At 41.8% G+C, this 24,527-nt stretch overlaps 1 protein-coding gene and 1 long non-coding RNA gene across 8 annotated transcripts in view; both read left to right on the forward strand.

The window, feature by feature from the left end:
• Positions 1-24,527, forward strand: part of RBMS3 (RNA binding motif single stranded interacting protein 3) — a 700,426-nt gene that overhangs the window by 19,435 nt on the left and 656,464 nt on the right. The window lies entirely within an intron of this gene.
• LOC134136981 (uncharacterized) lies at positions 31-23,225 on the forward strand. Of its 3 annotated transcripts, none has more exons than XR_009957594.1 (3): positions 31-78; positions 20,442-20,479; positions 22,798-23,225. It is a non-coding gene; the product is annotated as an uncharacterized LOC134136981 (long non-coding RNA). The 3 variants fall into 3 exon arrangements; XR_009957593.1 differs by lacking the exon at positions 31-78 and adding an exon at positions 8,062-8,113; XR_009957595.1 differs by lacking the exon at positions 31-78 and adding an exon at positions 20,001-20,057.

Raw genomic sequence — 24,527 nt, forward strand, 5'->3', positions numbered from 1 at the left:
TGGATTTGGCTTCTTCAGTTGGCAGCGCAATTAGTTCTGCAGCATCTGGAAAATTATTGTGCATCGAACGTTACCAGCGTAAGAATCCTTATAATGGTGTATTGTTTATCTGTAGCAGTGCACAGTCTTTACTGGGGCTTTCAAAAATGTAAGATCTTTACTCTAAAGTAATCACAATCTAAATAATCAGTAACTTACCAAAATTTAGGTACTAACCATTGTTGCCAGCTAGATCCGAAGAGAATATTTGATGGCGTGGCTCGTAGTACTTCAGTTAAGAATTGCTGATAAGAATCCAACACAGTAAGCAAAAAAATTAATGGAAAGATGTTTTTAACAGGGGGATATGGCTCAAGCCTGTACCTCATGAGCAGTGCAGCTTCTTGCAATGTTTCGGTGTTATAAAGCTCCATTTCTAACTTGGGAGAGTATATGTTACCAGGCCTTCAACTTGTTGCTGATCCAGAACTGAACGTTGCCTATTAAACACTATAGGACAGTGTCATCTTTGTGAGGAAACCACGTGATAAACTGTACAGGAGAAAGCAACGTTTTTTTTGGCAGTTAAAAAATAGGTATCTGTTTGAACCTGCTCAGAAGCTGAAGTGTGAGAAAGGCAGAGTGAAGCTGATGTAGGGGAAAACTGGAGCTGAGCCGTGGTGCAAATGCAGGGAGGGCTCCAGCACCTGGCTGCTATGCCAAATGCTCTTTTGCTATACCTTTGGTAGTCTGGTGGGGCTGAGGCTGCTTGTGTGTATGTCAAAATGCTTAGTGCAGTGTGACTGAGGTTCGTAATATAATGCCACTTGTGAACCACAACAGTAGTAATAACCATACTTAATACTTTTGCATCAGGAACTGACCAGCGCTCTGAATTGTAAGCAGTGTAGTCACAAAGGAAATTGTGCTCTAGAATTGTAGCATGTAACTGAAATTTTGCAGTGTACGAGGTTTCCTTTTACTTACTCTTTTTACTGAAGAAGAGTCTAAAATGTAACGAGAGGTGCATTTTCAGTTAGATGTGTTTTAGTTCTGCATAAGATATTTCTGTGAATGAATTCAAGTTCTCTTCCCCTTAAGACTTCTGTTGACTGGTAGAAGCCATCTGTTTAGGAGTTTTTATGCCGGTTTAATTGATAATCAAGTCTGAATCCTGGTGTTCAGCAATTCTGACTTGCCTGTTAGTAAACTCTATTTTCACATTAAACTCTGAAGCACAGAGTACGCAGCGAAACAAATTCTTGACCTGTAATAAAACTGACAGCCTGTCCCTTCTGCTAGTACCTGTTAAGTGCAGCCTCTTTAATCACGGTCTAATTGAGGCTTTGGTATTAGAAGGGAAGAGGAGACTGTTAGAGCCTGAAGGGATAGTTCATCTTCAAGTGCCAAGAAAACTTCCAGGGCTGCCTAGTACACAGAGAAAGGTGAGTTATGGTCACCTGTCGGAAAGGGAAATTCAGCAGTTCTGCTAGGCTTCACAGTTCAAGTCAGGAATCAGCATCCCAATGATGAATGTGATTTAGGACTGATGAGTGATTTATGAATGACTTATGTTTTCTAGCTCCTGGAGAGAAGGCCCTTTCCAAGATTTTTCTTATGCTCTGCTCACCACCAAATTTAAAGGAAATGTGTAACAGAATCCCTTGATTGTTAGAACTAATAGTTAAGGCAAAAATTAAATTCTGCAAATGTAGGAAGGTGACTATTAGAGTTGCCAAGAATGAGCCTAAGCCTTTTTTTTTTTTTTTTTTTTTTTTTTTTTTTAATCTGTGTGTTTCTAAAGGGTATGTTGAGTGGAAAAGTCTTACTACTCTCTGATGTATATCTGCTGTTCACGTGTCTTCCCAGCCTGTTCCATGTCTCAGCGATGAGAACTGCACTTGTGCTTTCTACTACAAGACATTGCCAATCTCCAAATCTTGCTCATGATATTTTGGGGAGTAATCCAATTCTGAAATGAAAGTAGGGGAAAGACAAGTTTTCCTTCTGCAATTAATACATACCAGGAGTTGTTGATTGTGGCCCTTAGGGACCAGCGGCAGGTCATAGTTTTCTGCTGGCTTTATACTACTACAGCAGGAATTTTCAATGTAGTTTGCAGAGTCCTAGGCAGCTTTTGCAGATGCTCGTTGCTTTCTTAGTATCAGAAAAGATAACTGAAAAACATGTCTTAAATAAGCTATGAGGGGAGTCCTGCATCTGAAAAACTTCTAGGAATCTGAAGAGGGAGGGAAAAAAGGAAAATGGCTGGAGCTAGGGGTGAATGTAGGTGTCTGAGTATAGTTGACCTAGAAAACTGTGAAATAAGTAAAGAGGAGCCTGTGCTTTAGCCCAGTGCAGTCAGTGCTCAGCTGGTACAACTGTTGTGAAAATGTATTTGTGCATGTAGGTTTGCACGAGGAAAGCCTTGCAACTGTAAACAATATTTGACTGATTCCCGACATTATATATTGGAGATGAGGGGTCTGCAATATTCCTTACACTTCCATGCAAGCAGATGGTAGATTTTGCTCCTCGCCTGTGAGCTTTAATAAGCCACCACACAGTTTCTCCTGCTTGTTCCACTGCAGTCACAAAGGTTTAGACTGCAGCTAAGTATTATTCTAGCAGAGCTTAATGTTGAAGGACAGGTATTTCCAACTGCTGCCGCGTAAGTATTCCTGTTCAAAAGGGATCAGGTTTGTGGTGCAATGATTTTGTTTGTCTGTTCTCTGAAGTACTGCATCCTATGCTCTGCCAACAGAAACATGATGCATGTGTTTTCCAGGCTGAAGCATGTATTTGTGAAGGTGCAAGTGGTTTCAGTAGCCCATGACCACACTACTTGTGTTTCCTGGGGCCTGGAGTTGCGTGGGAAAAGTTTCTGTCAAACATGAGGATGTGGATTTGAAGCGCAGTAGTGTTGCACCAAATGGATGCGCTGACTCTGCCCTCAGAGACCTCTGTAGTTCAGGTGAGGTGGGCCAAAGGGGGCTCCGTTCTGGATAAGGGGGTCTGCGTTGGTGCAGAGTAGCTGGGCTGTGCTCTTTCCCCAGATAGACAAACTCTAGAGAAATGCTTTAGCTGTCAGGTCAACACAGAGTCTCTTTCCCTGTATTTCTCCTTATAGTACAAACCTTTTGTAAATATTTCCTTTGGCTTAAAATGCAACATTTTGTAGTCTTAGAATCAGGATTTCTTTAATATTTGAATGTACTTTTTCTTAGAACTTAAATGGATCTAGTCACGATGCTGATTTGTTTGCTTGCTTTATATTGGGTATTTGGTATGAGACCTTTTACTCATTGTGGTATGTTACTTTTCTTTCTTTAGTGTCTTTTTTTTTTTTTTTTTAATTAGTGCACACAGAGCAGAATATGTGCTTTTGAAACCCTAATAAACATGATGAACAGATTTTCTACTTAATCCTCAAAGCTCTAGTGGCACTTTCCCCCCGCCTTTATGATTGCAGTCCCAGTTTGGCCCACTGCATAACAAAAAGAAGCTTGAAGGATGCTGTAAGTTATATTGGCATGTGTGCTCCCTTGAGAGATAATGTGCTGCTTCAGCCAAGTCCCACGGTGCCCTGACACCCATCTGCCAGGGAACTCCTCATCTGCCTAATGTGGGATTAGATGCTGTATGAAGCACTTGCTTTTTCCTCCTTTTTAATACATTTTCTGAATACTAAATATCCCTTTCTACACCCACACAGCTTACTTCTTTCATGTTGTTTTATAATAAGTATCCATTATTAGCATAATAACTGCTCAAAGTGACATCTTACATTGTATTGTCAAAGATCCATGTATTAATATTTCCACAGTTCTGATGCTATGATACACTGTAGTACTGTAATTTTAGCAGAGATTATTATTTTTATGTCAAAGATCTGCCTATTTCCATTTACATACCATATAGTGACACCAAAGCTACTGATAGTGGGCTGTTACGAAGCTTCTGTAAAGCAACGTGTCAAAAAAATGTATGTAAAAGCATACCAAACCTCAGAGTGCTTTGATTGCTTCTTGAATTGCTTGAAAAAGGAGAACCAGGAAATCCATTCATGCAACATTTCCCTGTTGCATATATATTTGCCTGTCTTAAAATTGTTTAGGCCTGTCTTATATCCTGTCTTCTAAGCAGTGCAAGCGGGCGAGGGCCAGCACAGCAGCCTTAACTCTATTTTATTATTTATCAGAGAGCTTTTGTATAAAGATTAACTGTATTTTGCTCTCTATTTGCTATTATTTCTCCCCACTGTTCAGTAAGTACCCTAAGCAGTTTGATAAGATGACTGAAAGGTTGTCTGGCTTCATTCTTGCTCCTCTTAGAATCTCTTGTATCCTCTGGCGAAATGTTATCTTGTACTTTGTTATAGTAATAGTCCTCAGTGATTCAAAACAGGTATTCTTTTGTCTCGTACCCTAACAATGCGCTTAGGGGAGGCTGTTTGTTCTCTTTCACCGGCTCCCTGCTGTTAACAAAAGCAATACTGAATCAGAAGAATGACTGTCTTTAGGTGGGTATCAATAGATCGCCCTTCTGCTTCTGCATGATGATAAGTGCGGGAGGGGGAAGGAGCAGAATCCGCTCAACTCTTTTGTTTCTCTAGAGGCTGCTACCTTCCCTCGCTGCTACCAGGCACGTTGCAGCGCATGGTTAGGGAAGCTAAGGACGGTATCTGCGCCGCGCACGCAGGTACCATTGCGTGGTGTCCTCCTTGGCGTGCCCCAGAGCCAAGCCCGAGTCTATGGAAGCTTTAAAAAAATACATTTGTGTGCAGCGGTGATTTTCTAAGACAGTTGTGTACCTGGGTGAGTCTACCTGGGTGAGTAGAGCTACTAAATCGATACTCTCTGCATACGCATAAAACTTTGGATTCTAGGAGAAGACTTCATCAAGCCACCCTTCTTTACTGTTCACTGTTTCCTGAAAATGATCTAACTGCTGTCAGAACTTTTAACATATAGTGAATGCTGAATCAGTGCAAAATGCCATTTTCCCCCCTCTTTATGTCTTTTAGGGAGGATGAGGAAATGGTTTGGGGAGAGGAGGTTGTTTTGTTTTTCTTTCCAGAAAACTGTATTTGGGAGAAATAATCTTACAAAGGCTCAATCTTGATCCCCCAATATCCTTGAGTAATACCTGTCCATATAACTGCCTCATTGCCCTTGAAATTTTTGAGAGGTGGTGTTGGGAGTTTGGACCATGCAGACCATGCTTCCAGGTTTAGCTTGAAACCCCTCCCTGCATTCTCTGGTTGCTCAGACCAAATGGAGACTAAAGCATTGATGCCATTGCTGACAGCAGTGCTGTGCTGTGGTCAGTGCTGGCTGCCTGGGTGCAAGATGGATAGTCTTGAATAAAAAGGTTGGAATACAGGGAGAAGAGCAATTGTCCTGTGGGCAGTCAGAAGACTGCAAAGCCCTTTGTAGGAGAGGAGACTGAGCAGTATATTCATAGCGAAGCTTGCCTTCCCGGACCCAGAACATAAGTCTGTGTTTAAGAGAAGCATTTGCCCAGACGTGCCCTATGGAAGGGCTCCTCTCTTGCCACTGATGGCTGAACGTAGCCTTGCTAGGCAGAAGTTACTTGACCCCATCCTACTTTACCCCATCAGAATTTTACTTTCCAAGGTGAAAGCCACGACAGGGATGTGTTCTTTGGAGGATATAAAACCAAAAGTGGGTCATGAAGCTCATCACTTTGCCAGAGGAAAATGAATACATGCTATCCACAAACAAGAACTTTATTCTAAGTCTTAGCTTAAAGATAATCAGAGGACTGAAGATTGGTATAGCCTTCTGAAGAGAATAGCTAAAACCTAACTAGATTTGAGATGGAAGTTCTAAATTTTGGGAGGACCTCAGAAGTCCTCAGATCTTGTCTCTTACGCTCCTCAAGTTATCTGCACAGAGGCTCACCACTGTGAACACAGACTTGTATGTGGGTCTCAACAGCTCAAGGGAATGGGAGGACAGCAGTAACTCAGAAGCCTGAATTCCATTTTCAAGGGACAATTTTGGATACTTAGATGAGAAAACTCTGCCTTACTGGAAGTCAATTGGAGATGTGAGCTGCAGTTCATGTCCTGTTGTGGAGCTAAATGGAAAAATCTTGGTAATTTAATGGAAAGAACTACTTAATGTTTGTTTGCTTGAGCAAATCACACATTTTCAGCAGTAAGACTGGCTTTAAAAGATTTCTTTTTCCAAGTCAGCCACTAAACAGAAAAATTCACAGGTCTGTTCAAGTTCATCATTCTTCCCTTTCTCCCCCAGCTTTTCAGAGAGTCAAAAAGAAACCATTTGTATTTAACAGATAGATTCAACCCAAAGGAAACCCGCTTCATCTTGAGGTGTTCTAAGTGAAAGCAAAGGATTGGGATCATAGAAGTGAAGGGGAGAAAGAGAAAAGAAGGAAAGAGTGCTTATTCCACCCCGGCACTGAGGCTCCCAGGAACCTGGTCTGGAATGTGCAAAACCATCTCTCACCCCTTTCTGGGAATACCCTATCTACTGGGCTGTCGATTCTTCTGGGTGGCCTATTACCCTGAAGTTCTTCCATCTTGAAAGCAATAACAGTAATATTTATAGGGCCAGAAAGAGAGTGACGGTGACTCTGAAGGTTTCTGGCTTCGACTTCCATGATTGTTCTGTATAAAGTGCTACAAGTTCAGTCAGAAATCATGAAGAAAAAGCTACTATAGAATAGCTTTTAACATAATGATCAGGTCTGTGTCCTCAGAAAACATTAACCTGGGTTAATGTTTCTTCCCTATGTAAGAGCAGAACATAAAATGAGAACTCTGTTTGCCACAAACACTAGTACTTCTTAAATGTGATCGTCACTGTAGAAAACAGAACTTTTAAAGGCTATATTTCAAGATCTTCCAATATTTGATGGAGTTGGATCGTTTTATTCAGCCACAGTTATTTGCCAAATATTGTCTGAATTTCTCATTTTCTCATGAATACTAACATCACACAGAAGCCAAAATATGTACAATTCCTCTTTCCCATGAAAACCAGTGTCCTCATCCCCTAAGCAGACTTTGATCCAGCACTAATTGCAGTCTCTGCTAAGAGAGGAAAAAATTAGAGACAGTGTTTTGGTGCACTGCAGCACCTACAAAGTGAATTTTGCCTTTGTATGTTCTGGTCTAGTCAGGGATGATAAGTTCTTAATTTAAAGATTACAAGATTCATAGAAAGAAAGCTGTAAATAAGAGAGAGGAGAATCAGTATATTCTGTAGTTTTTATAATACATTTATCTGAGCTTGTTCAGTTAGATTATTTATGACTTAAAATATTTTGGCATGATTTCCATCTGTATAGCATTAATCATTTCAAAGGGTCAATGAAAAGCATAATATTTTCTGTACTTATTCCCGTTCTGACTAATGAGACTTCTGTGGTACTTAGCTATGCAACACATACTGTGAGATAGGAAAAGATTGTTCTCATGGAGATCAGGAGGGACCTCCCAGACAGGCAGCCGACTGCTTTCACTAATATGCCTGTTGGTTCTTTGGTTTCCCCCATGAGATTTTTCTTACAATGTGCATTTATGATGGAAAAATATACCTTCTTTACATCTGCAGTAACTCTAACAAACTGTTCTTTTGAGAGCGGCTTGTTCCATAGAATTAAAATGTAAATAAGCTCATTTATTTCTAATAGAATAGGTGTTGTACGCTGTAATTCGCACAGTGCAGAGCTGCACTCTGGCTCTTACACATATACAACTCTGAGTGATTTCTGCAGAAGGCTTGCTGGAACATCGCAGAGTGTGACCAGGCTTAGAGGTGTCCCCGTGCCAGCTTACCTGCTGGCAAATACCTGCTCGCCAGTTAGCTTCAAAGAGCAAACGAACACCATCGCATCTCGTTTCCTTGCTCAGCAGTGAAGTCAAAGCAGTAGGCTGGACCAGTAGTAGGTAGGGTAGGACTGTGATGCTGATGTTAGTTGTATTTATTAAGACTACATACATCATTGTGTAATACAGTCAATTTATCGTTTGCCTTGAACAGTTCTGGAGGAGCTGGAAACAGTCGGCTCCTGCGTTCTGTTGGTGTAAATTTGAACTTGGCTTCGGGGAGAACTGCTTCCCCCTCTCTCGTCTCTGGAGGTAACTGATTTATTTATTTGGGATTCTGGATGTGGAATTGATTTTGCTTGTGTGCTTTAGGCCTCTGCGAAACAGTGACAAACGTGCTGATGTCTTGGGAACTCTGCAGATGTGGTTATCTCCAATCATTGAATTATGTGACCTCTCATTTTGCAAATCTTGAATATTTTTATCTGTTCTAAGAAGATTGCTAAGAATGGCTTAGAAAGGAAGTTGAACTGCCACAAATAATTATTTCAAAGTGAAATTTTCTATGAATTTGGGAAAGGGGGAAATATAAGTTCATGCTTTCCCTAAGTGCTCATATCTTCACTTTCATTACGCGAGTTAAAATGAAAAGATGGGAAAACAGCCCTGCATACTCTTTCCACCTGGTTTTGGGAAACACTGTGTTTGGTGTGCTGCTTAAGACTGTAACTGAATGAGCTAAAAAGCCATGGAGATCAGCCTATCCTAGGTTTACTGAAAAATACAGTTTAATGAGGATTTTAGCTTTAATAATAAATGAGGCTCTTCTCCTTGAGTCACAGAGTAATCAAGTGGCATTTCCAGTAGTACTGCTCCACTAGCCTTCTGATTAGTAGGAGCCTTGGCTGATGTGAAAGGATACACTGCATCTTTCAGATGCTCTACTGCTGTGAAGTACAAATGTAGTATGTCTGCTTTCAGGCACTGTTAATCGCCTATGCTTTAAGGCCATTTGTGCATGGATGAATAGAGCAAGGGCCAAGTTATACTTTGACCATGAAAATACTTAGGCTAATTATCTGTTTATTTATTGATACCTTTATTCACTATCGTGGGACTGATTACATGTATGGGCAGCTAGGGTCAGGACCTAAATGTGCTGCCTTTTGGGGGTAGGAAGGAAAAACCCTGAAGTGGAGAAGTAAAAGAAAAATGGAGCTAAGTTTTCCTCTTGCGATCTTTATTTAGAAAAACTGAGTAATCTTGAAAGCTACTCCTAGACAATTAATCCTGTCTTCCTGCTTCCACCTTGCTATGAAAGTGTAAGAATTCTTATAGCCACCTCCTTGCTGCTATTTGGTATGCATTTTGGACGACACTGTTATGGAACTTTTTGCAAATGTTTAATAAATGATACAGTTTTTTAATAGCTTATTATATTTAATATTCAGTGTTCTGTTAAATGAAATTTTATTTCAAGAAAATATATTATGGAAAAGAGGCCGTCAGGTCAGGTCTTTTCTGCTTTACTTCCAGTATTTTCCCATCTCACAGCCCCTCCATTTACTGATTCTTTTGCAGAATTTTAGGGAGGAAGAGGCTCCCTCATTCATTCATTCAGCTCACTACTTTCCCCCTGTAGTATAGATACATTTTTTTCATTCTTCAATATTTTATTCCCAGTATGCTCAGACTAGTCAATCTATGCACGGCTCCAGTTTGAGCTGAAGGAGATGTTAGCAGGACTATTATAAACGCTTTCCCAAACGTCCATTTATACCTGAACTTGCTCTTTACTAGGATGTGTAGGTTGAAAACTGGGAAGAACTGAGTTGAAACAGGGGGAGCTCTGGATTTTCCCTAGGAAGTTCCCCTGTGCTTGTCTGGGAGCTGTGAAGACGAGGAGGAGCCCTGTTGGTGCTGCACGCTCTGCAAGTGCTGTAGGAAGTTTTACCGTTTTACCGTGGCTCATGGAAGTGGACATCTCTGTTGCCCAGCTGTTGGCCAAGCCCTTTCTCTTTCTCCATACTCATTCACGTGCAGCACATCCTTTCATATATGCTTTGCCTCGCAGGTGTTTTCATATTTTTCACAATCCTTTCACTTGACCCACTCCATATTCTGAACCTTTTCCCTCCTCTGGTAAATACTAAGTATAGTGATCCAGGAGCAAAACTGTTGTCTCAACGTTGTCTGTATCTCAGGCTGAAATCCTGAGCTTGCTGCTTAGAAAATGGAGCCTGTAAAATGATGATCATAGAGGTGAAGAGGTGGGGGTTTATTTTTTGCTTTTTAACATTTTTTTTGTCTTTTATTTTTGTTGTAAAAGAGGGTTCGTTAAGGTGTTGGCGATCTTGAGTAACTTGTAGCTGCCTAAAACTATTTTTACAACACGGATAATTTGCTGCAATAATCTGAGCTGCTGGCTAGCAGACGCAGAAGGGGCACTTTGGAAACCCGGTGGAAATCTCTGGGCTGGCGGTGGCAGCCAGCAGACACAGCCCAAACGCAAATTCCTGTAATCGCAGCAGGCAGCAGCGCTGAATCGCTTCCAGCTGTGGCCCGCCCCAGCGAGCGCCGGGTGTTTCGGAGGCAAGGGGGTGTGCATGCCGTGCCGCTGGGCGCTGCGGGTAACCTGGCACCACGAATTAGCCAAGCCCCAGCCCTGGCCCAGAGGGAGCCCCAAGAAGGGCTGAACCGCGGCTGCGGCTGGGGGGGAGGCTGAACCGGGTCACGCCGCACCACGGTCACAACCGGCGCTTTGGCCAAGGAGCCGGATCTGGGTTGGCCTGTGCTTTTCGTGGTGATGCAGGAGAGCAGAGTAATTCTGTGTCGTGCCGGTGCTGGTATAAGTGGCGGTGTTGGGTAAAAGGCAGCCACCAGAAATTCTCCATGCCTTTGCACTGGCAGCGTTTTTCTGTCAGTTTTACAGAGATGTGCATAACTGCAAAGCAGTAGAAAAATTTGACTTTACTAGACATCATTTTAAATGTCTCCTATCTCTGTCCTGGAAGCAGAGAGGAAGAGAAGAGGACTTTAAAATACTGCTTTTTATTTTTATTTTCCAGAAGATGAATGCTTTACAGTGTTTACATTTAGTCTAAGACATCTTCTCATACTCTTTATAGTTATTTTCAAAACCCCTCTGATTTTGAATACAGATTGTCTACCAGCCAATACAGAACTTGCTGCTACTTATAAAAGTTGCTTTACTGAAGTCTGTTGCAGTTTGTAAAGTCAAAGTCACATGTTTCAAGGTGATTTCTAGGTAGGCTTCTGGCTAGCATAAAAATCAGTTTGACCACTAAACTAGTGTGCAGTATCTTAGAGAGTTAAATCTTTACCTATTTGCATATCTTACCATAAATACCTGTGCCTCACATTTTCTGTTACTTCTCCTGTTATTTCTGTGTAATGTAGTCTGTTATTCGCTATATGGAGATGTTAGGCAGTGAGTTTCAAGATAACTCGAAACAATAACTGGATTCATGTATTTAACACCTCAGAAGGTAAAAGTCTTGTGGTTTCTGCACTTAGTTACAGGAAGCTAAGTAGTGACTCAGTAGCACTGATTTTAGTGGTGGAGAGATTTTCCTTTTGCTAATAATAATTGTCCAGTACGAAGGTGGGAATTAGCAAGCAGTGGCCACTCTCACTCTGTGTTTAGAGGACTTCTGGTCGTTGAAGGTACATCTGTAGATGTTGCTGTAGTTGAGCTCGGGTTGCTGGGCATTTCTGAAAAGTAGACCACCTTTTCTTCCTTATTAAAAGAGAAAGAAAGTAAAAGAAAAATTAGTGTAGAAAGGTAATTTCAGGAAAAAATGTGAAATATTTTAAATAAACTTCATGCAACTATGTGTATTCCCCAAATTTTAGGCAAGAATTAGCAGTGGGAGGCAGGCACTGCTTAGCTTGTCCTTCTGCGAGGGCATGATGCTGACTGGTCACATCTCTGTGCCAGCCTTCCCGTACGTAATGCTCCTTTGCATCGGTTTCATGCTCCATGTGCATTAACATCAATTCACAGAAAAATGCTTGTTCCTGTGGCAGAAAGCCTTCTCAAGAGGCTCTTCACTGCATAGGCCTTCGTGCTTTTGTTTCGACAGTCTCTCGTCTTGTACTGTCATGTTTTCAAGTCCTCCTTGGCTTCAAGACTCTTATGTAAAGAGTGTGAAACTGAAACAAATGCAGAGGGCCAAATTCTTCCCAGCTTGATCCGCCACAGAAGCACATCTTTCTTGGTCTTGTAACGAAGGCTTGTCTGGGAATGATCTTTTTGGCTTCCCTGGGTAAGTACATGATGCGTCTTCCTCCACAGGGGATACAAGGTTGGGTATGCCCACATGCCCTTTCGTAAGCATGCTGTCCTGCAGTGCTGTCTGAGAGCAGAAGGCGGCCCCTGGCATGCCATCTTGTGCAATGCGGTGCCATGCATGCAGAGAAAAGCAGGAGGAGGGATTATTTTACAAAGGTACAAGCTGTTCTGACCTTCTTGGTTGGGGCTGGGTGACTTCCCGCTGCACTTTTCTTGGGGCTGTGGTGAAATGCCATAGTCTAGCCCAATGATTTTGCTTGGAAATCTGAACCTCCAGGCGTGAATAACTTACTGGAATTCATCTCCAACTGTTGTCATTCAGTATTCGAATATCAATGTGACTGATCAGAGTGAGGCAGTGCAACCATGATGGTCTTGCAAAATAATGCATTGCACCGGTGACATTTCCTAATATAAGTCAACATTTGTTCTTCTGTAAAAGGCATTGTAACTTCTTTTTTTTTTTCTTTTCTTTTCTTTTTCTTTTTCTTTTTTTTTTTTTGATTTCCTTAACTGATAGACAAAAGGGTTTGTGCCAGCCTAACTCCTCTGCAACAAACACTAGATCCGTATGGAATGGCAAAGCTTACGAGAAGGAGGAGCAACTGAAATGCAAGAAGCTCCCCTTGAGATGATCAAACTTTTAAGAAGCTACAGTCTTTCCCGTTGTCAGGAATGCAACTAATGTAGCAGTGTGTCGGAGTTGGAGCTAGGGTCTGAATGAAGCGTGTTTTTCTCTTTCAGCTCACAGTCCAGCTCGCCTCCTGGACTGCAAACACTTTTCCCTCTTTTCCCATGATCTCAATGATTTTTATGATTCCCAATGATCCTTATAGCTTTTATTTAGCAGCCTTTTTTTAGTAACTGATGGAAAATGCCACACAAAGACTGAAATTGGTATGTTTTAAATAAGTGCATGAATGAATCCCAGAGCAACACTGTGCTCATCTGTGAGAAGGAATGCTGTCATAAGTCAGTGAGGATGTTCAGATCAGCTTGTATCTTAGAGTGCAAGCAATCGTTTTGTGCAATATTGGGATCCCTTTGAGGGGAAGGAGGCTGCAATGTTAAATATGGCCATAACTATTCCTCAAGCATGTAAAATGCCCCTTTTCTTTCATCTCCTCAACAGTGCAAGGACTTTAGGCAAGGACAATGCTCATATTTCCTAACAACTGAAAGGCAACAGAATTTCTTAACTCTCTTTGAGTGAAGATAGATGAACACAGGGTGAGACACCAAGGAGATGGGTCCAGCTGTAGATAATCGAATCTAATCTTCTAAAATAATGCTATATGAATGGAGCAGGGGGTGTAAGAGGCATAGGGGAAGAAATTTCTACCTGTCAATTTACTTTTTACAAAAAAACAGTTAATGACACAGAGTGAAACTTGCACCCCTGTGAATTGCTGAACAGACTGCAACTCTCTCTGCCCACCACACTGACCAGGGCTGCTGGAGCTAATGGAGTAATAGCAGCAGCCAAGTGTCCTCCCTGTAGGCCAGCATTAAGGAGCTGGCCAGTCCTTTACTGTCTGCTTTACTGGCTCACTTCATAGATATTTGACAGAAATCACAATTTCTGGCTCAGCCACACGAAGTCCCTTGCTCTCATACTTTCTTCTGACCCATCTCTGCTCCTACTTTGGTATTTTATGCCATGTTGTTTTGTTCCCACTGAATTCCAGTCCTAAGCCCCTTTCCAAAGGCACCTCAGCCAGTCAGTACCCCTTTGGTATAGTGTCAGTTGGTTCTTCTGTATCCAAGATCATCAGAGCTGTGACTGTTGCCTGCTTTTCCACACCAGTCTGGCTCTCTGCCCAGCCAGTGTCAGTTTTCCAAGCCAGGTCTGTGACTGAGCTGTGTGCCTCTGAGTGGCCCTCTCTTGGTCCTGTCTCCCACCCCTTCCTACTCCAGCCTCTCCAGGACAGTTATTGGGACAGAGGGAGGCATTTCCCTCCTGGCTTTTGTCCTTCTGCATTTCCCCCTCTAAACTTGTCTCTTCTACATGAGTCTGATTACTTTCTCTTTCACATTCCCTGGACCAACCAAGGGATGTTGGCTGGGAAAAAGCCGACGGGGGTATCCTTGCTTTCATTTTTAGGTGTCTGGATCTGGCACTATTTGACAGCCTGGCACTGCAGTACCATGGAAAGTCCCGCTCAGCCCCAGGCTGGAGCAAACCTGGCGGGCAGGAGTCTTGAGGGAATAGCTGAAATCAGCTAAACAGCTCATCAGCTAAGATTCAAAGACATCTTTACTGACAGCTTTTGAACTGAGGATTTTCTTTTTCCACTTTGTTTTGGAGGACTCACAGCTTGTCCAAATTTGGGTAGGTTTTCACTCAGACACATTCCTGACAGAGGGCACATTTTTGAGACAGATTCCATCCCTGTCATATTTAGGGTCAGATCCAAAATGCAGTAGCAATGGAGAACTTCTCTAGGAAAAGCCCCCACCCCCACCACCACGCACACTCTTCCCTAAGACTTTGCTCTCAAAACTGCCTAAGGCATTCTGTCCAAATCCCACCCCCAAAATTAGGCTGCAGCACATATTCCACCTATTTTTACCTCAGATTTCCACTCAAAAGGGGCAAAGTTTTGTGGAGTTATTAGTGACCGAGAATGAAATTGCGTGTGGGGACATCTCAGGTGACCCTGGTGACAAGCAGAGCGGTGGCCAGGTGCTCCCCACTGCTGGCACCCCCTGCCCCTGCCTTGCCTCCCTGCTTTATTTAGCACAGATGTCTCCCCATCGAGCCGGCTCCCCTTCCCGGCATGCTGGAGGGATCAGCGAGAGGGTTGCAGAGCCCGGCCAGCGGGGGTAACCGTGGCATGCCGTGCTGCTGGAAAACCAGCGACAGAGCTGCGCCTGCCGTTCCGTTGTGTTCCAACTTTGTGAGCGTTGGTGCATTTTAAAACAGCTTGCTTGCTTTCTTTTTTTCCCCCCTCCCTTTTAAACAATAGATACCTATTGCTGGCAGTGTTGTGAGCAGGAAGAGGATAAATTTGACACCGTGCGGGGCCCAGAGCTCGGGGTAATGAAGGAGTGGGTACGCTGCAGGTCAGTGTGAGTTCAGGCAGAGAGGTCTAAATAGCTGCTGCAATGGCACAGTTTATCATTTGATGAGAGAGAAGATTTTGTCACTAGACCAGTTTTTCTGTGATCTATGTACCTTTTGAAATCGCAGTGCTGTATTTACCTTAGCAGCTTAGAGGTCCAGATACAAACTTAAATATTTTTTCAGTACATCGAGAGTTTGGGAGTGACCAGATATTATTATGGTATTATCTTGAAGTGTGAAGGTGTGGAAACACCGAAAAACAAGGTACAATAGCAGAGATTGAAGTAATATATTTATGTGGTTCTGACCTGTCATTCACTCAAGCTTGTTTTTCTTAGGAGAAACCTAACTATTTCCTTGTAGTGTCAGAGCTGCATATAACTATGGCGTTCTTTATCTGAGACAAGCCTTTCAAGCTAATGTGTATTATCCTGCATTTGCCATAGTTCTAAAAAGCACACATGTGGCCTGTTGCTGAGAATCGACAGACATGCAGTGGGCCAGTATATAGCTTTTGGATTAAAAGAGTTTAAGACTGTGCCCCGGTATATGTACAAAAATACAGTGAGTTGGTGTAATTTAGGATACAGACTATGCAAGCTTTTTGACAGATATAATCATCTATATAACTCTGTATCTGCAAAGAGAAAGGGGAAAAAGTAGACTTATTGACATTAGATTCTCTAGGCTGCTCTTTATTAATAGTTTCTGCCAAGTGAAGACATCTCAAGGTAAAACTGAAGGACTTGGCCTATCATGTTTAGTAGAAGAGAAATTAAAGATAGAGTAAGTGGGTGGAAATGATTAAGGTAGAAGAATAAAGGAGATTTAAACAAAAGAGTTAACAGAGAGAGCGTGCTTGCCTGAACAGAGATGAATGTGGTGTGAGGTTGGAGTTGGAGTTGAATGGCTGTGGACGTAGTTGGCCATAGAGGCTGAAAAAACCACCATTGGCAGTGCTTCTGGGGTTTGGTCTTGTTTTTAAAACGAGCTTTCAAAATAAGCTTTTAGTGATATCACAGGATTAGCTTATTGCTGTCTTTCGTATGCGCTGTTCAGCTGCAGCTTTCCATATGTGCTGGAACAGTGTGAGCTGGGACGGGATGGCGTAGAGGGATTCCTGCAGCAGTCGGTGGGAGAGGAGACTGGAGGCTTCAAGGAATAGTATGGCTGAGAAGGAGAAAAGGTTTCAGCACATTTGGGAAATCTTTCAGAGGAAGGAAGAGCTCTTCCCTCCATGTTGGTATCTCTCCTTTATTGAAACAGAGCTGACTTGAAGGCTGGAAGAAGGGAGTTGATGTATGTATATATGTATATGTATATATGTATGTATAGCAGCAGGTGCTTTTCCCTGAGAATTTCTAGCTGGAAAGTTTAGGGGGGAATTCCAGGTTTATTTAGACAAACAACCGTGAGTCAGGAGGGAGGAGCCTTGAAATACAGAGAATTTTTCAGGACATCTATAATTTTGATTACTGAATGCCTGTCCTGAAATCCTACCCAGGGCAATATTTTGTGTTGGATAATGAAGTGTGTCGAAGTTTTTAGGGGCAAAAAAAGATATTCTTACACTACTCTAAAAAGTAAATCAGTAAAACTACACTATATAGCAGAATTTATAAGTTAAATCAATAACCCTGTGCACTAAAGGAATGCTTTGTAAGCTAAAACTGCACAACACATCATACTAATCCTTTGAGAGTGTAGAGAGTTTAGAAGATTGGTTATACCATCTGCAATATCAGTAAAATACAGTATTAGGTTACATATGCCTGCTAAGGCAGGCATCAGTAAATAAGTATGTGATATTAAAAATGGGACGCTTCTGAGCTGGTCTTTGATAGAGGAGTGTACGTGTTGGTACGCTGCATTTGCCTTTCCGTATATGTGCTCTGAGTGGAAATCAGTTGTTTGGTATAGCTAGCGTTTACCGGCGTGTGGCTGGACCTCCAAGATTAACGCTGCAATGGGAACGGGAGTTGGAGGGCTGGCGGTAGTTTTCCAGAGGTCTCTGGGGTGACTTACCTACAGCGAGTGAAGGCTGCTTTTGCCATTACTTTCTAAATGGCGAGCGAGCTGGGCTGAATCCAGTCTCTGCTCCCTGCGGAGCCTGTGTTCACGATGCGCATGCCTGTGCTGAGCGCGGTGGGAGACGTGTCCCTAACGAAGCTGTAGCCCTGCGCGTGGTCCTGGTGCTCCCGGAGTTGCGCTTGGCTTCTCGGCCCCGACTCTTCTTTCCGTTGTTTTGTGCTGGCTCACGCGTGCCGTTTTGGCTTGTTGATTCAGAGCAGCCAGCTTTGACCAAATAATTAGAATTAAAACTCTTCTGTTGGGTGTCTGTGATTAAAGTAGGCACATACAATAAGAATTTCCTCCTTTATTATTCTCAAAGGTACTCACCAGTTCTAGGTCCCCTGAAGGCTTATTGGCATTATATTTGAGCCCATGATTTTTATTTAGAAGCTTATAGTTATGTATCTACTGTAATATTAACCAACAAGGGTTGATGTTTTTGCTCTTCCTCCAAAAACTTCCACAATTTACATTTGCTGATCTGGGAACATATGCAATGCATTCCTTTTTTTTTTTTTTTTTTTTTTTTTTTTTTTTTTTTTTTTTTTGGTGGGCCTCAGAATCTAAATTGAGACTTCTGAGCTGCTCTTGAACACTGGGAAACCATATGTGGGGCTGCGTTATTTGAATGACATTCAAAACTAGAGGGTTTGTGTAAACATGTCAGAAAAAATATAGTTCAGTCAGTGAAAGACAGGAACCATTGTTCAACGTATGCGTGAGCACACTCAGTAGTGTCATGTCTGTAAGAAGGATGAGAATGGGAGAAAAGAATAATAGTTTTTTTTAAAAATTAAAAAAAAGGAAAAAAAAAAATTTTAAGAAGGAAAAATCTTTGTAGATAGCCTCTGCAGAAGATCTGCAGAGGAGGTGTCTCTTACTACCTGCATTGACTTAGCGGTTCTGAAGTGAGTGAGGCATTAGCAGTACTTAACTGGACTCTAACTGCTGGTTATCCCAGGGACTGGAATGGCCCCTCCTGTTTAAAGAGTTCACTGTGATTAAAGAAAACATGGTGAGAACAACCTTCCTCAAGGGCAAGGGTCATATCCTGCACAGGGTGGGCAGCTCCTGTGGCTGGGGGGAGGTTGTTCAATGGTAGAAATATGTGTGCTGGTATTTTAAGAAGCTGCTAAATGTTTGGTATGTGAAGGACAAGAGTTGTTTTAAAGATGGGTTGGGCAGAGGGAGCTTTTGGTATAATCAAAATTTAATATCTTTCCAACAACTTCTAATGAAATCAAGGTCCCTATGGGATAAGGTCCTTATGGATTAGTAATAATTTCAATTTAGGAAGAAAGGGTAGGAATACATGACTAGGTTTTATCAAAAGGATGGGGTGACCAGGGATGGATTTCTATTCAGTCTGGTGCAGTTCAATGTGTTGCTAAAATGGATGGAGGGTGAGAGGACTAAACCTGCTGATGCTGCCAAATCAAGAAGGGTGGTAAAGGTGAGGACATACTGGAAGATAGCAGAAAGACCTAACAGTACAGAGTGACCGGAGGACAATATGGCAGATGAAATTCAGTGTTGATTGATGTAGAATGATGCACAGAAGGAGCTAAGTACACAGTGCTGGACTTTAAATTATCACTTGGGAAGAAATGTTGGGTTATAATAATTGTATGAAAATGTGTGCTAAATGTGCAACAGGAGTAAAACCAAAATGAATGCTAGGAGTTACTGGGAAAGGAATAGGGAGCAAAACAGAAAACAGAGGTCTTTATGCTACAGTATAAATGTATGGCACACTTGAATACTGCATCCTTGGTCCCTTTCATATCAGAAAGGATGCAGGAGAAGGAGATAAGATACAGAGAAGGTTAATTAAAAGATATGGAACAAATCCCATATGGAAAACATCTAAATGCTAAGGACTTTTCAATCTAGAAAAGACATATTTAAGCAGGAAGAGAATGAAGATTTATAAACTCTCAAGTGGCATGGAGAAAGCAAATAGAAAATGATTGTTAACACTCCCAAACCGTGGGAGCCAAGCAATGTCAAGTGAATGGTTAGGTGACAACTTTAAAACAAGCAAGAAAGACTTCCTCTACATTGTGTAGTTAAGTCGTGAAATTGCCACAGGATATTGTAGACACCAAATGTTCATATGCTGACGAGGTGTTTGGACAAATCCATCAAAGAACTCTCTTAATGCCTATTGTATACAGAAATGCAATTCATGGTCCAGAAAATCACCTAACCAGAGATTGCTGAGAGCTAGGAAGGCCTAGGGATTGGGAAGAGGCTAGAAGAGAGGGTCCCTGATCTGTCCATGCTTGCCCTGTTCCTAAGCTTTCCATGAGGAGGAAAAAGTATAAGTTCTGAGCATATATAGGGTATTTGACTACCTAATTTCTGATCCGATCCTGTCTGGCTATTCCCGTGTAATTGGACCCATGTTATGCCACAGTTCAAGCCTGTGACAAAAGCTGCTCGTACCCTTAAAAATCAATTTGTGTTTTTGTGAAAGAATTTTGTTAACTCCTGGGATATCTCTACAGAATAGAGAGGCAAAAGAATTTTTAAAAATAGGCTGAGATGAAAGAAATGTGTACTGTGTGAAATCTTAATTTGCAAAGGTATTTTCATACTTTTTGTCTTAATAGCTATACATAGTATGTTAGCATGTCACCTGCATGTGGATAACAGTTGTGCTGATGTCTGGGGATGATCTCTAAATTGTGATCATTTTTGTATCAAGGCACTTGCTGTAGCTTTTCAGAGACTGAATAAATGCAGCTGACCTGAATAAAACCTGCGTGTTGAAACACCTGAATTTCTTTTCATTGAGGGTACTGTAATGTGTGCAGTGTATGTGCTAAATACGTTGCTTTTTAGTTGGCTCTCCATGTAATGTTGGATTGCAACAGACTGCTCTCTGTCACACCTGATGACTAAACCTGTCTCACCCACGCCGCGGGAAAGTACTGTGCATTTGAGACTGCTTAGAATCAAGCTTTAGGTTGTCCTCAGATTTCAAATCTCCTGTGCACTTGTTTTAAATATGGCCTCTAACTCAAGAGATACAAGCACAAAAGGATTCCAGGCAACAATTAATCAGATAAGTATTTATTTATTTAACTCAACCTATAGAATTATGCTGGCAATAGTTGCTTCAGAGTTAGACTTTCACTGAGCAAAAGACTCTCTTTTAAGGACTGTTTTCTCTTTTTCAGGCATGTGCACTGAAACATTCTGGATTTCATTGGGCATGGTAAGAAATTCTCTGTTATTTACAGAAAAAGAATCAGTTAAGAGCTAGCAGGCTGTTTTGTTTATCTCCTGATATGTTCAAAGCAGAAGCACAGCTATGAAAACAAGATGCATTTGCTTTATGTTGTGCATTCTAAAACAGGAGGGAAAGACATAACTAAAGCAAACATATAATGCAACCATGTGGGACAGCATTTACTACTGCAGTACTAGGAAATGCGTTCATGTTGGGTGTGCACTGGGGCAAGGGGCCAGCAGAAACTGCAATGTCCATCTGCATGATAGATAGCAAAATTTTTAAATTTAATTAAAAAAATTAAATTGGAAGTTTAGCCACACGCTGGTAAACAGTAGCCACCTTTTAAATGTAGGATTGCACATAATCCGTATAGTCTTAATGAGCATATCGTTGCATTTCTGATATTGTAAAGGTTGCCTAGCAAGCCCATAGTTACTAGAATATAGACAGGAAACAAGACAAAGCTAGGCAATTGGGAAGATGCACTCTGCTGTGAGAGGAAAAGCCTATAATATTTCTATAAATTGACGCATCAATAGATCTAAATGTTGGTGAAATGTGAAGTTGTTCAATCTCATTGAGACTAAGGCTTTAGTCTTGCTGGCACAGCTATGTCAGGAAAGGATTTATTATATTTTTGTCATCATTGCTATGCTAGCAAAAGCCCTAGTATGTATGAAGTTGCACCAGGAGAGAGAAAGAAAAAGGATTTCTTTCTTGGACAACTTACTTTGCGCATGGGAATGATGCAAAACAACCTGCGAAAGACTTTTTTGCTAGCGTAAATTGGCTGTGCTTGTTTAGCTATACCAATAAACCATTACAAGAGCACACAAGGACATGCTGAAAAGAAATAATATATCTGCAGCTAAAGATAACAAACAATCTTTAGTATAAATTGGCTACTTCATATAACTGGAGATGGTATGTAAAAAATACATACCAAATTCAGGGATGCCACCTTTTTTTTTTTTTTTTTCCCCATTCCTTTCTATGTTTTCAGTTTTTACCTAGTGTTAAAGTTCAAGCTGAGGAAAATTCAAGACAGCACCATGTTTTTTCCTCCTTGAGCATTTATTGCCTCTGGGGGAATAAGTGTTGGTGAGGTTCGAGACCATGAGTCCCAGAAAGCCTGGCTGCTGGACCATGAGAAGTACCACTTTCTTGGGCAGCACTGAGGGAGTCTTACTTTGAAGCCTCCCTCCCACATCTGTACTGGGCTTGAAGCCAGGCCTCTCTTCTGTAAAGAAACCTTGCTAAAATTTCTCATTTCATGCCCCTTTATGGAGAGAGAGCAAGTGAAATGAAGAGAGAAAGAGAAGGAGCTACGTGCCAAGTGTATTGAGGGAGCAGAGCAGAAGAGGGTTTTGATTTTGCATGCTTGGGGACAAGGGGGCAGCAGTAAAGGAGAAGGTTTTATGTTAATTACTTACCACCATATTTGTTGTCCCTTCTTCCCACCTCAAAGTTTACCTCCTCCTCTCCGAAAGGCATCTACATTTTTAGACAACTATTTATGTTTGAGCCCTTTGAACTAACAGAAGCACTTGAAATAAATGCACTTACAAATGTGCTTCTTGCCAGCCTCAGTCTATATGCTGTGTATGGACACTTAAAGGAGTTGAGGAATATGTCTTACAAGGCATAGAAATATGCTAAGTTCACAGTGGTAGCCCCTGAAACAGCCTCCCTGCTCCCTCCCCCTTGGCATGCTGCGGGCTTGTTGCTGCATTATTTGATAAACAGTCACCAATTAGTCGTTCCAGTCCTTGCTAATTCGGCAAGTGCTCTCCAGGGCACCTGGGCAGCTTGAACGCGGTCCATGTGCTCCCCGCAGGTAGCTCTGAACTCGAGGAGTTCCCTTAATTGTTTTTGCTGTTGTGTCTGTTCAGAGGGTTTTACTGCTCCTCTCAGGGAGCCAGGTGGTAGCACTACTGGTGCGTGCACGCTGCCTTACCTTCCCCCAGCGTGCTGCTCCAAATCCGTGTAAGGTAATCCCCCAAACGGGATGCTTTTCTGTGCACGTGGCAGGTAGAAATAGGCTCCGGGGGTGCCGCGGCGAGGGCGCCTCCATCCCCAGTTGGTCTGGGGCCGCGCAGGTGTCTTCACGGATAACCAGCCGCCCGCCTGCGCACCAAGATCCTGGAAGAGTTTGGACCCGGTCGCGGAGCAGCGCAGTGAAACAAGTCAGAGTCGTCCTTGTTGATAAGCACTAAGGGTTCTTGCAAGCTCTGTGGGGCAGCGGCTGTGGAGGGGAGAAGTCGTCTCTAACTTTTGTGCCTTATTCTTTTGTCTTACAGGTGCCTGGTGGTGATGACTGTGCAATCTGCTACTGAAGCAAGTTACAGAGGAGATGGCTGACCTGCGGCTGTGGCTGCTTTCCACATATAAATGTTGTTGTGTGTATCTATTTGACCATGGTAGGATATTTAATGTATCGAGGAAACAAGCTTTGTAGCTGCAGACTTGGTGCTGCTTTCACCACAGATCCTTTCTTCCAAACATATTTTCCCTCACTTCAGCCTTGGTATCTTTAAAAAAACCATTTTTTAAAAATGTAAAAATATACCCTACTGTCATTCTTTTGGAAAAAGAGAACTTTATTGTAACCATTATTGTTTAAGTGAAGTTTGGTGTACAGGATGTTAAATAACTGCTCAGCCAAATGTCAGTGTGAACCCCTAAATCCTTAGCAGTAAACAAAATAAATATTTTTATTTTCTCTGAATGCTTCCCTGTAAAATTCTTCTAAAGGTTTTTCTCACAAGACAACAAAAACCAAAAAGATGAGTGTCTCTTCACTTCTCAGCCTGGTGGCAGGGTTGTTGGGACTTTTGACCAAGCACTCTGAACATGTTACAAGTCTCCAAAAAGTTGAAGCCTACCTTGTTAAACCAAGGATGTGCCTCATCTGTGGTGAGCAGGACACTTGAAGATTAGATGTTTCTATTTAAACACACTTATCCCAGTATCACCATCTCCAAAGAAACTGCAAAGATGACTGATAGGAACCTTCTCTGCTTACAAGGTCTGGGCAGAAAGTTAGGCAAAGCTGTTCAGCTAAAGTAATTACTTTTTTCTTTCCCTGCCTTTCATATGCAATGACATCCTGCCTTTTGAAGTATATGCTGTTCTTTTCACCTTGTTTCAGGAAAATCACAGCTGCTGCTGCATTAGCTATTCAGCATTTTCATTCTTATTTGCATAAGGCTTTTAAAATATATATATATTTATATAACAGTCTTAATTTTCAAATATTTTTGCTATCTTTGAATCCTTCAAATGGATTGTTTGGCCTCGACATACATAATCTTCTAGACTCATACAGAAGAATGTAGGGAAAAGCTGATACCACAGCGTAGTATTTACAGTATGGTGCGCCATCATGTAACCAGACTAAATAGCAAGGAATTATTCACAAGGAGGTGAGGTTAAATTTGCTGCTGCTGCTGATAAGTTCTTGGCTGTTCAATCTTAACACTGAATGCCTAGGTTTCTTTTTATGGAGTGCCTGTTTACTCTTCTATATTTTTATAGTGCAAAAGGCTGGTGGGGAGAATGAGGGTGTTATGTGCAGTGATGTTATAAATAATGTTGGCACTCAGATTATTTGCATTAGATTCACTTGCCTGAATGTGTAAAGTTAAATAAAAAAAGTGTTATTTAAAAAAGGGCAGAACAATGGTATGGATAGGAGATCTAAAGGAAACGTTATGGAATATATTTATTGGGGAGTATTCCCTACCTAGCTGCTAAACTAGGCTGAACATTTCTTACTCCTCCCACAGCCTCAGATCAAACAGAATATTAAAACCTTAAAGATGCTAGTGTAATGAAGAAGAGGGAGGCTCCTTAGTCAACACCCGTCCCTCTGCTGTGACGGGCAAACAGGGAGCAGAACTACTTTCCAGACCTAAAGTGGCGATGAAGGGCAGCTGTGGCTGAGAAGGGGAAGGATGCTTGTAGTGTCTGTTGTTGTTCTTGTCCTTTTGCTCTGTAAGCCATAAACTTCGGGATGAATAAAAAAAGC

Source organism: Rhea pennata, chromosome 2, assembly GCF_028389875.1.
Source record: "Rhea pennata isolate bPtePen1 chromosome 2, bPtePen1.pri, whole genome shotgun sequence".
Classification (NCBI taxonomy): domain Eukaryota; kingdom Metazoa; phylum Chordata; class Aves; order Rheiformes; family Rheidae; genus Rhea; species Rhea pennata.